Source organism: Belonocnema kinseyi, chromosome 1 (genome assembly GCF_010883055.1).
Source record: "Belonocnema kinseyi isolate 2016_QV_RU_SX_M_011 chromosome 1, B_treatae_v1, whole genome shotgun sequence".
In the NCBI taxonomy this organism is placed as follows: domain Eukaryota; kingdom Metazoa; phylum Arthropoda; class Insecta; order Hymenoptera; family Cynipidae; genus Belonocnema; species Belonocnema kinseyi.
The window spans coordinates 108,565,141-108,581,038 of NC_046657.1; the positions used below are offsets into that span (position 1 = coordinate 108,565,141).

Genomic DNA, 15,898 nt, shown 5'->3' on the forward strand with positions numbered 1-15,898 from the left:
TACGCCAATTAGCACAAATGGTAAGTTCCGACAGTGCCTACAAGTGTGCCTACTGGCCGCTAGATGGCAATACCGGTTTCATATGTATACACCTGGTAGGAGCAACTCATAAGATACTTATATGTTTTTGAAATATATCGGTATCATAATTCACAATTATAATACGCTTTATTTAGCAGAATAACTATTGAAAATTTAAAAAGCACCCTTTAAAGAGTCTTCAATATTTCACAATTATGATTCACTTTATTTAACAGAATCACCACTGAAAATTAAAAAAACACCCTTTAAAGAGTCTTTAATATTTTTTAATAATTCGCATGATGTGATATTATTTTTTAATAAATTCCTGCCTCACTTCCTGATATCCTATAGTAAAACAATTACACACTATTTTCGAAAAGACGGTATATTATAATTTGTTTATCAAAAATTTGTTATTTGCGCAGTTTTTTCTGATGGACAATAATACAAAATTATAAATTTTAAAAAATTCTGCCTAATTGAAAAAGTTTAAAAATTTTCCAAAAAACAAGCTTTTTTATTAAGTCATGTGCACACATTTTCGGGTTGATCGCTGAACGGAAAAACCGGAAAATAACATTGAATAGAATTTTTGACCGCGGATTTACTAATTTTTAAAGGAAAAATGTATCCAGTGCCTTGAAATATGGCAAATTTAATATAAAATTATATATCATGTAATTTAAAATAACTTTGTTTGAAAGGCTTAGTTAATTTTTCAACATTTTTAATAATGATTAATAGAATTTTAAAATTCGGATTAGAAGATTAAATAATAGAAAATTATAAGCGTTTGAAATTTTTTGACAAAAGATGTCCTGGAAGTTTTTTGAAAAATCAAAAATTATTGGCACAATTTTTGAAAAATGTTTTTTTTTTGCTAGATCCGCAAACTCCTTACTAGGGCAAAAAGAAAGGTTTACTAGATGCGTCAAGGTATACACAATGTTGTCTAGGAAAGAAAAATTCCAAAAACGTAATCGTTGAAAGAAATTTTTACTATTTGTAAAATTTTGGTATAACTAAAAGTTCTGCTGAGTTGTGCTAGACAAATGCAGTCTTTTTTCCTTCCGAAAAAATTACGAGAGATCGACAATTCTCATATGACACTCAAAATGCAAAACTGAAAAAGCATAAAAGATAAAAAAATAGTCAAATTTTGAAGAAATAAAACTTCTGCTGAATTGTGCTCGACAAATTCTTCTTTATTTCTCATCACAAAATTACGCGAGATCAACAGTTCTAACATTAAAACTCAAAATGTAAAACTAAAGAAACATAAAAGATAAAAAATTAGTAAAATTTCGAAAAAATAAAATTTGTGCTGAGTTATGCTTGACATTTGCAGTCTTTATTCTCTCTGGCAAAATGACGTGAGATGTACAGTTCTCATATTACAACAGAAAATGTAAAACTACAAAGAAAATTAAAAAGTAAAGAAATTTCGAAAATTTTAAAAATTTAATTATTTGTGGGTCTATGTTTTTTTCCGTTTCCCATTTGTGTATACTTCGAGCCGCCTAGCACAAACTTTTTTTTGCTTCAGTAAGAAGGTGCGGATTTACCAAAAAAAACGTTTTTCATAAATTGTTCTCGTAATTTTTGTTTTTTCAAAAAACAGTTGAGGGCACAAGTGAGCACAAGTCTAACAAAACTCAGCACAACTGTCATTTTTTCGAAAAAAGGTTTGCGGACCTAACTAACGGGACATTTAAAATTTGGAAAAATGTCAAAAGTTTTCAAACAAAATACAGCTTTTAAAAGAGAAGGAAATAAAAATTGTACGCTTTTTTAAGTTTTGGAAATGTTTGAAGATAATCAAAAAGTGTCTTAAGATTCCTGGGTAAATTAATCATTATTCTATATTTTTTAAAATTAATTTTAACAGAATATTTAACATTATTTCTAAGGGAGATTATACTTTGATGAATAAATATGAATTGAAAAATTATAAATTTAGACAAAAAGTGGGACAAACTGAAGAGATGTGTATAAGGTTCGAAAAGCTTCAAAATAATTTAAAAGTTAAAAAGGTTTCAGAAGATCTTAAGAGACAAAATTGAGAAAATTTTTAAGCATTTTGAACGGTTGAAAATAAAATAAATTCACGAATAATATTTATAAGCATTTCAAAAGGTTTTCTAAATCATAAAAAAATAATCTGGAAAATTTAAGGCAATTTGTTTAATCTTGCAGAATTTATTAAAAATTGTAAGAAAATTTCTAATAATTGTTAAAGATATTTGGAGTTTTTAAAACATTTCAAATAATTTCAAATTTGAAAAGATTCCAAAAGATGTCAACTGAAATGTTCATTTTTGAAGCTTTCGAAATAAAATTTTTCAAGCTTTTTAAAGATTTTGAAACTTTTTCAGATTTAAAGAAAATATTTTTAAAATGCCTTTGGCAACTGTAAGTGATATTTTATTTTAATAAAATAATTAGAAGATAATATTTAAAATTATTTGAAAAAAAATTTTCTTATATAAGTATCACTTTGACAATTACACAGCCACACACAAAAAAAAGTGCGCGGATATGGTAACAAGACACACGTATTCCTATGGATTTTGGGGTGCTCAATTCAAATTCGGTATCAAAAATCACCCATCACGTCATGGTTGAGCCATAACCTCAAAAAATGACGAAAAACCATGCACTGAGGCAAATAAATTTCAAAATAATTCCAGTGATGCAAATTTTCACTTCAAAAACATGTCGACAACTGTGAAGGATCAACCCTTGCCTGATATCAACTTATTTAACATAACTTTACCTAACAGAACCTGACCTCACCTAACCTGAATTAACAGAAATTTATTGAACTACACGTAAAGCTCTGGAAGCATATTTTCCCAGTAGCAAATGTGTGCTTCATCGAATAGATCAACTCGAGCCTAACCTAGAAAGAAATCTAACCTAGCCTAACCTAACCTAACCTCACAAAACACAATTAAACTGATTGTGTTGTCCCGTTGTGTTTGCGGTACCGTTTCATTTAGCTTCGGCTTAACCTACATTAGAGGTTTAACCTATCCTAACCTAACAAAACCTGACCTAACCTAACCGATTACGATGGCAACCCTTTTCTTGCGTGCTTCCATATTTTGACATTAATAGCAGTAAATGTCTGGAGTTTCGTAACCGCTTGTTGCTATGCCGTCATGGCAGACACAGGTAAAACATGTATTACGATGCAGGGAAAAACCCCAGTATCGGCGTCTGGTCAGGACAGGAAAGCGGGCTCTCCGACGTCGTCATCATGCAACCGTAGCTCTTCATCAATGGATCACTTGGTTGGTGTAGAGTCTCATGCTACAAGGAAAAAACCCGCGAGCATTTCTCAATCGCATGCCTGCAAGAATAGCTCCGTCAAAGGGTTCAATGCCAAAAATAAAAATAACATTTCGTACATTAATGTATGCACACTCACAAGAGCAATTTAAATCAATAAAAATGCAAGCCAGACTGATTTTAGCGCATTAGAAGATGATAGAATGGAAGTTGAAAGTCAATGTCATGGAGACGGTAGTGAAACCAGTGATCGAACAGAAAATAGTTCTGATGATTCTGATGAAAATGACGAAAAAGAGAACGAATATGGCGTGCATATAATGAAATTGAAGGTTCTGTTATTAATGTCGCAACTAGAACTGAATGATTTTATTAGAAATCTTGGATTACCGAAAGATGGCGCTAAATTTGCTGCATCACTTCTAAAAATAAGAAATCTTCTAGAACCAAAGACAAAAGTTTCATTCTATCGCGACAGGTACAAAGAATTCAGAAAGTTTTTCGTTGAAGACGAAGAGGCGTCTTTAGTGTACTGCACTGACGTTAACGGACTAATGAACCACTTGAAGGAAAATGTGTACAGAGACGAAGAATGGCGACTTTTCATGAATTCGTCAAAACGCAGCATTAAAGCTGTTTTACTGCATAACACGAATACTTACGCTCCTATCCCTATAGCTCACTCAACGGCCATCAAAGAAGAATATAAAAATGTTAAAATGCTTGTTGAAAAATATAATTACACGAATCACAAATGGCAAATATGTGGTGTTCTCAAAATCATAACAATGATATTAGGCCCACAATCGGGTTTCACGAGAAAGCCATACTTTATATGCCTGTGGAATAGCAGAGATCGAGCCTATCATTACAGCAAAAAACACTGACCTTTAAGAGATTCATTCAAACCTGGTTCTCATAATATCATCAACTAAAGCCTCGTTGATGGACAATGCTATAAGTATATATCCCTTAAATTCCCTTATGTTTCAGACGCTAAATTGAAAAAAGGAGTCTTTGATGGAAAACAGATTCGAATATTGACAAGAGATACTAATTTCGTGAGCTACATGACGAAAATTGAAATTGACGCTTGGGAAAGTTTTAAAGCAGTAAACGCAAATTTCCTCCGTAACAAAAAAAGTCAAGACTACGAGAATATTGTTGCGAAAATGATAAGAAACTACACAAAGTTATGCTGCTTGATGAATTTAAAACCTTACTTTCTAGATTCCCACCTGGATAAGTTCCCAGAAAATGTTGGTGATTTCAGCGAAAGACAAGGGGAACGTTTTCATCGAGACATAAAAGTGATGGAACAACGATATCAGGGTAGATGGGACGAGGTCATGATGGCTGATTTTTTCTGGATGTTGAAAAGGGAAACAAATGTAGGTCTTAAACGTAAGCGTAACCCTTTGCATCGTTCCTTCGAAAAAAAGGACACGTTATAGCAGGCAGAAAATAGAATGAAGTAGGTCTATAAATCAATTTAATTAAATAAAAAGCAAGATAAAATGTAAACACGAAAGATAGTATAAATATATCCCTTAAGTCTAAGAAAAGCAGAGAGAAAAAATTTTTGAATAAAACTCTTATTCATTTTCATGTTTAAGTTACAGTTCTACATTTTAATTGATACAAACATTGTCAGGCTAATTGAAATGGGGTCAATTCTACTTGTAGTTCTAAGTTTCTTCAAAAGAGTAATGTGCGTCTAAATTTTTAACCACCTGTAGTACAATAAAATGAATTTTATTGTGTTACAACGGGAACACTTAAGGTAAGTTGTGTTGCGTTAAGCAAAATTTCGTTAGGTTCTGTTAAGTTAGATTCATTTGTAGGTTAAGATAGAGTTAACCTATTAAATATAGCACACATTTAAGACTGAGAACCGTACGCTTACATAGCTACACGTGTGGTTGAATTTCATTCAGCCAGGTTAGGTTAGGTTAGGTTTTTTTAGATTAGGATGGGTTAAAACTCTATGTAGGTTAAGCCAAAGCTGAATGAAACGGTGCCGCAATTGCAGCGGGACAACACAATGAGTTTAATTGTGTTTCGTGAGGTTAGGTTAGGTTCGGTTAGGCTAGGTTAGATTTACTTCTAGGTTAGGCTCGAGTTGACCCATTCGATGTAGCACACATTTGCTACTGGGAAAATATGCTTCCAGAGCTTTACGTGTAGTTCAATAAATTTCTGTTAATTCAGGTTAGGTGAGGTCAGGTTCTGTTGGGTAAAGTTATGTTAAGTAAGATGATATCAGGCAAGGGTTGATCCTTCACAGTTGTCGACATGTTCTTGAAGTGAAAATTTGCATCACTGGCATTATTTTGAAATTTATTTGCCTCAATGCATGATTTTTCGCCATTTTTTGAGGTTATGGCTCAACCATGGCGTGATGGGTGATTTTGGATACCGAATTTGAATTCAACACCCCAAAATCCATAGGAATACGTGTATCTTGTTACCAGAGCCGCATACTTTTTTTTTGTGTGGCTGTGTTCTTAATGGAGTTTATGGATTCTAGAACATCCCTTGGGCTCGGACTCATTATCCCAGTACCCCGTGCGTTGCCGAAACGGGGTAAAATTTCAGAAAATGACTAACTTGGAAAATTCAACGCCCAAAAAATTTTAAAATGTGTGGCTCGACGAGCCGTACAACTCTTATTCAGAATTTTGTTTCTGAAATTGATTCGTTTTTTTTTACTAAAAATTAAAAACAGGAAATTTTCATTGTACCGAATTAAATTACTTTTGAAACTAAACTCGCAGAAACTCGGCTTCTGCTCGAGGGAATGATCTAGGTTTTTTTCGTAATAGTAAACCTCGACCGATTCAAAATATTTTTTTTCCTGAACTATTTTCTCCGATATTGATGCAAGGTAGTTGCGGGTTTCGTGTGAAATTTTCAACTTTTTGTGTATTTTTCACGTTGTACGGTAATAATTAACTCACGTTCAACACAAATAGTTTTAGAATTAATTTATTATTGTTTATAACTATTTTCTCTTACATCAGTGCAAGAAATTTGCTGTTTTTTCTCAAATGCTCAACATTCCTCTGCCTTCTACAGGTAAATAAACATTTATTTGTTTATTTTATTTATTCATTTACTTTAAAAGTTATATGATCATTCCTGGCAAAATTAAAAAATAAAATGTTAAGACTTCACGGCATGTCCAGTAAGTGAAAAAAGTTGGAAATTGAATAAAAAACCGCAATTTTGTAGTATTGTTTAAATGGATTATCGTTAACAATAATGCAAAATAAAAAAACAATTAATTTTTCAACTTTTCCTCTTTAATTTAATTGAAAGTTGGACAAAAAGTTGAAAATTTAAAAAAAACGCAAATTCCTAGCATTATTCAAATTAAATATTATTCGAAATAATAATAAATTGGTTTAACAATTCATACAAGCACCTACTGACGAGTGTGAAGTAGTATTACATATTTTCACAAGAATTTGCATTTAAAATCGTAAAAAAATATAGTTAAAGCAAAAAATCGCAAAATCCGTTTTTTCACTTGTGGGGTTATATTAGAACCCTATAAAAGAGTCTCATGGGATGATTTGTTAAAAACAATATTGCATTCGTATTCTGTAAGTTATTTTGAAGAAAAATGTTGAGTTTCAATAATTTCATATTATTTTGCAATAATTTTCATGTTTCAAATATCGGGAGAAATATATTTTTTAAATAAAATTAGCATTATCAAGCAGAAGTCGAAATTTCGCAAATTTATTTTTAAAAGTTATTGATTTCGGTACAATTAAAACGGATGATTTTTAGTTTTTGTAAAAAAAACTACCGATTTGATAAAAAAAATAAGAGTAAAAGTTGTGCAGCTCGTCGAGCCGCACATTTTCAGATTGTTGCACAGTAAATTTTCCAATTTTGTCATTTTCGAGCATTTTTCGGCGTTTTGGCAATGCACGGTGTTAATGAGAGAGCGAGTCCGAGCACTAAGGACTTTATGGAATCCACAATTTCAATTTGTAACAGCTTAAAATGAAAATAATTAAATTTCTAATTTAAAAAATCTTCATTGAAAACAATTGGTAACCTTTAAATTTTCGATGTTTACAACCTAAAATTTTTTTAAATGATATAATTTTGAAAATTTACACATTTGTCACTTCGTTTTTCAATGTAGGACATTGAAAGTGATAGCGTGCACTTATATTTTTTTCAATCTTTGAACTGTACAATTTATAAGAAAATTTAATTTTTCGTTTTACAGCTTAACAACATTGAATTTAAGTATGTTTAATTGGAAAGTATTAAAAGCTTACGTTTTATAGGTGTCAATTACTGAGCGTTTGAATTACCAAATTTTTAAGCTTTGTTATTAAAAGTTCGAAATTCAAAAGAGTTGCACTTTTCACATTTTAATTTCAAGCCTAATTTTTATAAATTGAAGCGAAATAATGTTTAGCTTCGAGAGTTCCAATTTAAAATTCAATGACCGTCACAAATTTTTGGGAACAGGTAGAAAACCGTGAAATCACCGGAAATGTTTTTCCTTCATCAAAACGGCCATCCTGATTTTGCAAAAACTTGACTATGTCCAACTTAAAGTTTCTTCTACATGAACCAAATAAATACTCTATCATTTTGTTTTTACGAAACAAACATTATTTCCTAACTTACGGATTCTTTTTTTATTAAAATATTTTTCGTGATATTGGAACGTTCACTCATTCTTTATTGCTTTTATTCTATTAGTTATTAAGTAGTTTAATTCTTCAGTTTCTCTTTCTCCCCGCTCTTTGCTCCTGATCTCTGATCCAGGCTATGTTCCTGACCTATGTTTATTACAGGAGCCGAAATGTACAATCGCACTGGTCAAGCCCAGAATACAACGCAAGCACTTCAAACAATCACTCGTTTCAAGCATTTCCACCAGAAAATACAGGGTGGCCAGGGCCAAACTTCATGGCCAGACTAGATCGCCGAGCCTGCCCCTAACTTGACTCTAGCTTATTATCTATTCCGCACCATTTTATTTTTAGGAAGGTTTTTACATTATACAAAATTTTTCAAATCTGAAACCATCCATTTTATGCGTATCACACACGTTCTTACTCTTATTTCAATATAAACTTGATGGAATTTTTAGAAGGTTTTCATAAAGAACGTCAAATTGAAAAAAGAATTGATCATCGAGGGTCAACCACGGAAGCATTTGCCGTGGAAATTTAAAAGGAAAACTTCATTAGCACTATCCACCATGTTGTTTTCATACACGTCCCTCTCTTTGCATGTTTAAAATATCGAAGAACTATTTAAGCTAATCATAAAAATGTCATGGATAACGCGCTTATTCTAAATAATATGTGTAAATAAATTGTTTACAACAAAAAATAACTGTCAAGATATTAAAAATAATACTTTCATTACAAATAAACATTTAAAGTGAATGTTAAAATAATGATTTCATTATACTCTTTAAAAATAAATCATCAATTTTAAATCTAAAGATAAGAATACTTAATTGATTAAAAATACAAATTAAAAATAATTCTTCATATGTCAATGTACTTTACAGTTATTTTTTGTTCTAAAAAATGAATTTGCACATTCATTTATTTTAAATAAGTGCGCAACTGTAGCCAATCTTATTGTCGACGCTACGCAATTGTAGTGCGAAAGGATACCAAAATTGGGAGCACTGCTATCTAATCGGGTTCAAACTCGAGCTACTAGGAAATGCAAGCTAGAACCAGGCTGAGGGCCTCTCGTGTGGCTCAAGCGTGGAAACTGGAAGTAACTTGTCGATTTCTACACGGGCAGTAACAAGCTTGTCCTTTCTTACTAGGTCGTCTAGTTAGCTTATCGATCTTTTGCTCTCTTTTTCAGAGATTCTGACTTTCAAGTTCAGGCAAAATACCGCGGATAATCATTCTCCAGCACAGGAATCATCTATCGACGAATCCTGTCACTACTCTGAGTTCATTTTGACTTCGCTCAATGAAAAAATCGCGCAGCCTGTAGAAACATCACAAGAGCCAAAACACTTAAGGTTCTACACTGCCATCTTCCATTGACTCAAATTCGGTAGTCATCTATGACTTCAATGATTCGCTCAACATTCAAGGGCAAAAAGCGCCTTCTGAGGTATCTTCATCGGCATTCCAACATCTTGCCATTACCAGTAGAACGTCTCGTAGTTACAAAGAGGCCATTAGATTTAAATAAATGGGAAATTACAGGAGAGATTGAACGTATTTCATCTACTAAAACAACGTTCGAATTAGATGAACTATATAAACACATCGAACAAAATTTACATTCACCATTCACAGAATCACAATCCGTACCACAGCCTATGAATACTCGCACTTATTCAACATCGCAAGGTGGTACTTCCTCCTCGATGTCTGCGCAAGGAAAGACTCTCCAAGCTTGACCTGCGGAAAATGACGTCGATAGGCCTTTTAAAGTACGAAGGATTTCAATGGAACCTGATCAATTGACAAGTTCCACAAATAATGAGTTCACTAGATATGGTACTTAACGCACTGACCGGCTGAATCCAAGCGTAGAATCGCCATTTTCTGTCGGATCTATAGAAGCACAAAACAGAAGGCGTTTGGACTTACGCAATATTGCGACAATACTAATACCGGCACACAATAAAAAAGAAAACTCGAAGGAGAAGGAGAAGAAACATAAGAAGAAATTCAATGCCGTGGAAGAAACCTTAATTAGGGCTTCCAACAGTATAAGTAAAGCTAGTAAAAAAGCAACTGATCTCTTTAAACTAAAGAAACAAATATTAAAATCGCAGCTGGAAAGCAAAAACTGCTCTCCGGAAAAAGAGAATTCCTTACCAATTGAAAACCAGAATGTTTTTTCCACCTATTGCAGAGACTTTGGCTGGCTCTGGACATTAAGGAACAGGAGGATATTTATCTGGTTTTGCTTGACATAATAGAAACATTCTATTTAAAATCGTTTCAAAGTAAATAAGTCACTAATGCAGTCGAAAGTATCAATAAAGCCGCTATGAGTAAGACCTTTTCCCCTGACACTTCCTCGAGTTCATCGAGACGCTGTCCCCCCTTTCACGCTGACTTCGAAATTCTAGTCAGCCGCTACGAATAGTGCCGCCGCAGAAATCGCAATTTTTATGGTTTTTAGTAAGTATTTTTCATATTTTCCAAATATATGAATTATTTTTCAATATTAACTTTTACAGATATTGGATTTATTTCAGTAATAAAAAAACTCTTAAAATAGCTGACTGGTATTTCGAAGTCAGCGTGAGAGTGAGGGAAGCGTATCTGCGCAAGAATGAGGAGAAGCGGCCTTATTGATAGTGTCAACTGTATTATAAAATAGGCTAAAGTTTCATGTCTTTCCTATTCAGTATTCTAACATTAAGTCACATTCGGTCGGTAACGTCAAATTCTATGAGGCTTTACCACTTGGTGAACTACAAAGCATTTATTACATAGCAGTTTGACTAAAATTAATTTTTGTAGACGACATGAAATGAAAAATCGTTATATGGCTTTTTTTTACATAGAAAAGCCAGTTCTTTAATTATTCTTGGCAATCTGAGAAGTGTGCGATTTGGACAATTCATCAAGCAGAAATATAATTTGTCATACTTGAGGTTAGATTGCATTGTTTTGATAGGTAGCGGTCAAAATTTGTGAATTTTGGTAGTGCATTAAAGTATGTGTTTCAAAGATGTCAATCGATTATTTTTGCACCTGGAAAAGTACAAAGAAAAAAAATGATCAAAGATTGTGATCCTCCTTAGAAAACCTGTAAGATTCCTTGAAAATTGTTAAATTTCTCAGAATTTTCTTTTTGAAATCCCTTCAAATTCTTTTTAATCATTTAAAATCTTTGAGAGTATCTCGAAACATTTTCTTAAAATCCTTGAAAATCTCTTGTATACCCGTAAACCTTTTTGGATTATTTTAAAATAATTTAAAAGGAAACTTTAAAATCCCGCCAAGTCCCTTAAGTTATTCCTTAAAATCACTTAAATTTTTTAAAATCCTGTAAGATTTCTTGAAAATCCTTCAACTCCTCTTAAATTTTTTGGATCCCTTAAAATCTCTTGAATTTCATTTTTATATTTTTGAATAAATTTACAGTAACTCACTTTACATTATTTAAAATCACTTAAACTGCTTTAAATTCTTATCTTCAATTTTTCTGCATTCCTTTAAATTCCCTGTAAATTCTTTGAAATCATTCAAAATCTCTTGAGATTTCCGAAGATCACTTTAAGTCTTTTAAAATTGTTTCAAATCTCTTTGATGTATCTCCCTGATATAAAACTACTTAAAATCACTTAAAAGAAAACCTATATCACGATAGTGGTACAAAGTGGTATTGCTTTATAGGGTTTGACGTTACCGACCGAGTGTAACGTAATATTAGAATACTCAATTGTAAAAAAAAGAGAAACAATTTTTTTAACGTTTTTAAAAAATAGAAAATCTTTTTTGTTCGGAACCCTTTGTATGTTTTTTGACATTAAAAACGGATTTATTGTGTTCGTGAATTCTTTTTTTCGCTTCTAGCACTACCATTCACAATTAGGGAACCATCATTTTTTGGTGATGTCTACATTCTTTTCATTATTCAGAATCCATTCTATGTTTTTCAATATTTAAAATCGTATTTATTGTGTTTGCGAATTGTTCTTTGGTCTCTTACATTACCAGTAACAATTGTGGTTCTAGCCTGTTATTTCATGATTGCTTAAATTCTCTTTATTTTCCATAGGTCTGAGTTAAAAATGAGACTATTGAACAGACTAAAAGCTCTTGAAATTCGGTATAAAATGAGCCCGCAATAAAACTATTTGGTTCTTCTTATAAGAAGATATTGCAAATATATTCAAATTAAAATGTTTTCTCAAATTTTAAAGCGCTTGGGCTCATTTCCAAGACAAGCTTTTGTAGAAACACAACATCTTCATAGAAACTTCATGATGAAACATTTGATATGTTTGACCAAAAAAAAATTCTTATTATCAAACATACTGACATTTTAGAAATATTTTTGGCTACAACTTCAACTTGTTGCATCTGCCGAGAAAAAATTGCATATAGATCCCTAGAATTTTGTGTTATTTTGGACAAGCTTACCTTCAAAATGAGCCCAAGAATATTAAAATATTGATTACTCCGAAAGTTGTATAGAATTGAAGATGACATTGAAAACTAAACTATTTTTGCAATATCTTATAAAAACGAAAAATTATTTTCATCCTGAGCTAATTTTATACCACATTTTTTTAGCTTTCAATTATTTCAGGAGTCATCTTGTTAAATCTTACAATTGAAATGAAGAGAATTGATTAATGTACCATCAAATACTCTGTACTCGTCTTCATTGAAGTCAAAAATGTATAGTAGAGTTTTTATAAATAATTTGACTTCTCTGCCTAATACTTATCGTCGTAGAACATACATTAAAAAAATAATGCTACTAATAAACAAAATGTCTGTATTTATTGTTTATAAATTGAAGAAAATACTTCATTTTTATGTACTAAAGTGTACAAGAATTGCATCTTTATTTAAATATTCTTTAGGTAAGAGTGTATACAAAAGATGGAAATTTCCAGTCGAGTCGAATAAATCTGGTAGCAGAAATGTAATTAAGACTTACATTTTTAAGAAAAGTATTATTGATTAATAAATTCTATGTCATTCAGTATCAACAATAAGTAGAATAAATAAAACGCCTAAATAATAAATAAAAAATTCAATAATATATTTTTCAAAATCGGAATTGGGAAAAGAAATTGAACGAAACAAAAATTCACTAAACGTAAGAAATCAACAACTATGGTATAAAAATAATAATTTTATGAATATTATTTTCTAAAATTTACCAAAAAATTGGAAACCATCTTTAAATTCGAACTTTCATTATTTTCACAGTTCAAGATGTTAATTTTGTTTGTCTACTTGGTCGTAATCAATATTATTAAAATATTGATTAATTTTTAAGATTGTGAAATAAACGCTCTCTAGCTCCGCTGGGATATGAGCCCAGGTCCTTCAGATTATTTTCATTTAGGCCAGAATTAATTTTCAGCAAGGTGGCCCTAATACCAAGGTTTATAAAAATCAATGAATCAAATATGTTGAATCGATCTCTAAAATTGAAACTACTTTAATCTGCCAACTCTCATTCAGGCATTGTAAATCAGAAAGCTCTAATCGAATATACATTTTGTCATTTTCTTTTATCATTTTCGAATCAGATCGAAATGTTTGACTTTTGAATCCAATTTTGCAATCAGTGATTTCTTCTGGGATTATTATGAAACTCCATTGATGAACAAATAATTACTTCAAAGGGTGTCCAGCGATTCTGTGGAAGAAAATTTAATGACATTTGCCGGTCTTGCAGGTAGATAAATGACGTTTTTCAGGTTTAATTTTGTTGCAAAATCAAATAATGAAATAACCATCCTATATATGTGAAAAAATGAGGCATTGTATTTGTCATGGGTGAAAATTTTTTTTACTATTGTATGTTATTACAAAGTTTACTAAAACCAAGTATTCACAATTTTTAGGTAAATAATATTGAATTCTTTTCAAGCCTTTTAAAATCTTTCAAATGTTTGACATCTTTGTGAAAATTTTCTGTTCGTTATTTGAAATGGTTTCAAACCTTCGAAATCGTTTGAAATATGTGGAATCTTTGACATCAGATATACCCACCATTGTGAGTTCTTTTTAACTCTTTGTGGCATTTTAGAAATCTTTGAAAACTTGGCAGTCTTTTCAGATCTTTGTTAAATATCTCTTAAATTTTCGAAAATCGTTTTCAATGTCTTAAATCATTCTAAAATTTTTCAATCATTCTATAATCGTTTAGGAGTCTTTAAAAATAAAAGTGTAATCTTTGAAATTTGTTATGCATGCCTTTGTAGAATCTTTTCACTCTTCATAAAATCTTGGAAATCCTTCAAGTCGTAGGAGATTTAAAAAGATTCTTTGAAATCTTCTAAAATCGTTTGAAAGCTTTTAAAATCTTTCTGAAATGTTTTAAGTGATTAGCAATCCTTGTTAAATCTTTGAGGGATCTTTTTAATTGCTTGAAACCTTGTAATATCTTTTGGAAATCTTTCCAAAATGTTTGTGAAGTCTTTTGAAATCTTTTTTAGACCTTTGTAAGATCTTTTAATCCTTTCAACGGTTCTAGAATCTTTTAAGGCATTTTGAAATCTTTGTGAAGTCTCTTTTGAAATTACGAAAATATTATAAGAAAGGAATAAAACTATTAAAATTAAGGTTCTCATAAAAAATTGAAGGAGAATTCCAAGATTTCAAAGTAGCTAGACAACCTGTCACAAGAAACAAAAATCTATTCATTGCGTTGATAGAAATGTGACTTCCGTTTTAATAAATAATTTTTCTGAGGAAGGGCGCCAGCCTCCGATACAAAATAATCACTTAGCATTTCACGTTGCTGGATGACACGAGGTGCAATTATTTCCTCCTCGTTTCCTACAGGAACGTTTTCTTCTTGCCTTGCTGGAAGTGGAACATCTCTGAGGTTGAGATGTGCATAGCGGAGTGGGCGAAGATAGTGTTGATCTACATCTTTGCGGGACAGTTCATCACCGAGGATGAAATTGTGAAGGCAAATCAATGCCTGCACAGTTGCTACCGATTGATTTAGATTGAATGACAACGCTCTGTGCAAAATTCGCCATCTTCCAGTGAGGATGCTGAAAGCATCTTAAGGTTTCACTAGGAAGATTTCGTCGACGACGAAAAAGTGTGGCAACACCATTGCTGATCGTGGCAAACGAGCAGGTGCTGGAAGATCAGCTTCTTCTCTCTCCATTGCCCTATAAAATTCTGTATTCTGGAAGGCCGAAACGTCTTTTACAGAACCTGTAATTTAGCATTATCAGCCATTACTTTTCTTCAAGGATAGAGTCGATATAAAAGAATTGAATGTGACAATATAACGTTAAATTAGTAAAAGTGTGTAGCATTTTATTCTTGAAAAAATGTGTATTATTATAAAATGTTTAAGTTTCATTACCGTAATCATCAATATTTACCCACGAGAATCTGTAGTAAGCATCGCACGCTGCCAATAGCTTAAAACTGTAAAAATTTTTATAACAATAGAATAGGCTCCCGGAATTTGGTAGTGCCTAAATCCGTATCTCTTTGCCGTCCATATCCCCAATACAGTTGGGAAAATTCCACCTCACGCAAAATCCTTGGGCAGTTAGTTTCCATTCTTGTTGTGTTTTCTGTTTCAAATATACTGGTAAAAGAATTTCCCAAATGAGAGGGAAAACTTCTTGAATTATCCCACATGCTGTTGAATAGCCAATGAGAAAAAAATTGGTTGTGGTTTCAATACTGTCACCGTGAGCCAAGTAGCCATGAATAAATAGAATAAAATTTAAATTCAAATTTTAACCACTGCTGAATGCAGGTGAACATTTTAAATCGTTGTGCAATACAGTCTGTCAAGTTAAAGCGTGGGTGGCTTTACTCGCAGTCGGTAAGGTGTATCGACATGATTTTGGTGTCAAAATATTAAGAAGAGCTCCCTC

General features: G+C 31.9%; 1 protein-coding gene and 1 long non-coding RNA gene across 2 annotated transcripts in view; one reads left to right on the forward strand and one right to left on the reverse strand.

The window, feature by feature from the left end:
* Positions 1-15,898, forward strand: part of LOC117179542 — a 95,327-nt gene that overhangs the window by 45,382 nt on the left and 34,047 nt on the right. The gene's annotated exons all lie outside the window — the stretch shown is intronic.
* LOC117171291 overlaps positions 13,914-15,898 on the reverse strand; it is a 3,561-nt gene continuing 1,576 nt past the window's right edge. Inside the window, exons 3-4 of the long non-coding RNA XR_004466859.1 lie at positions 15,392-15,657; positions 13,914-15,218 (exon numbers count right to left, since the gene is read on the reverse strand). This is a non-coding gene — a long non-coding RNA (uncharacterized LOC117171291). The remainder of the gene's footprint in view (positions 15,219-15,391; positions 15,658-15,898) is intronic.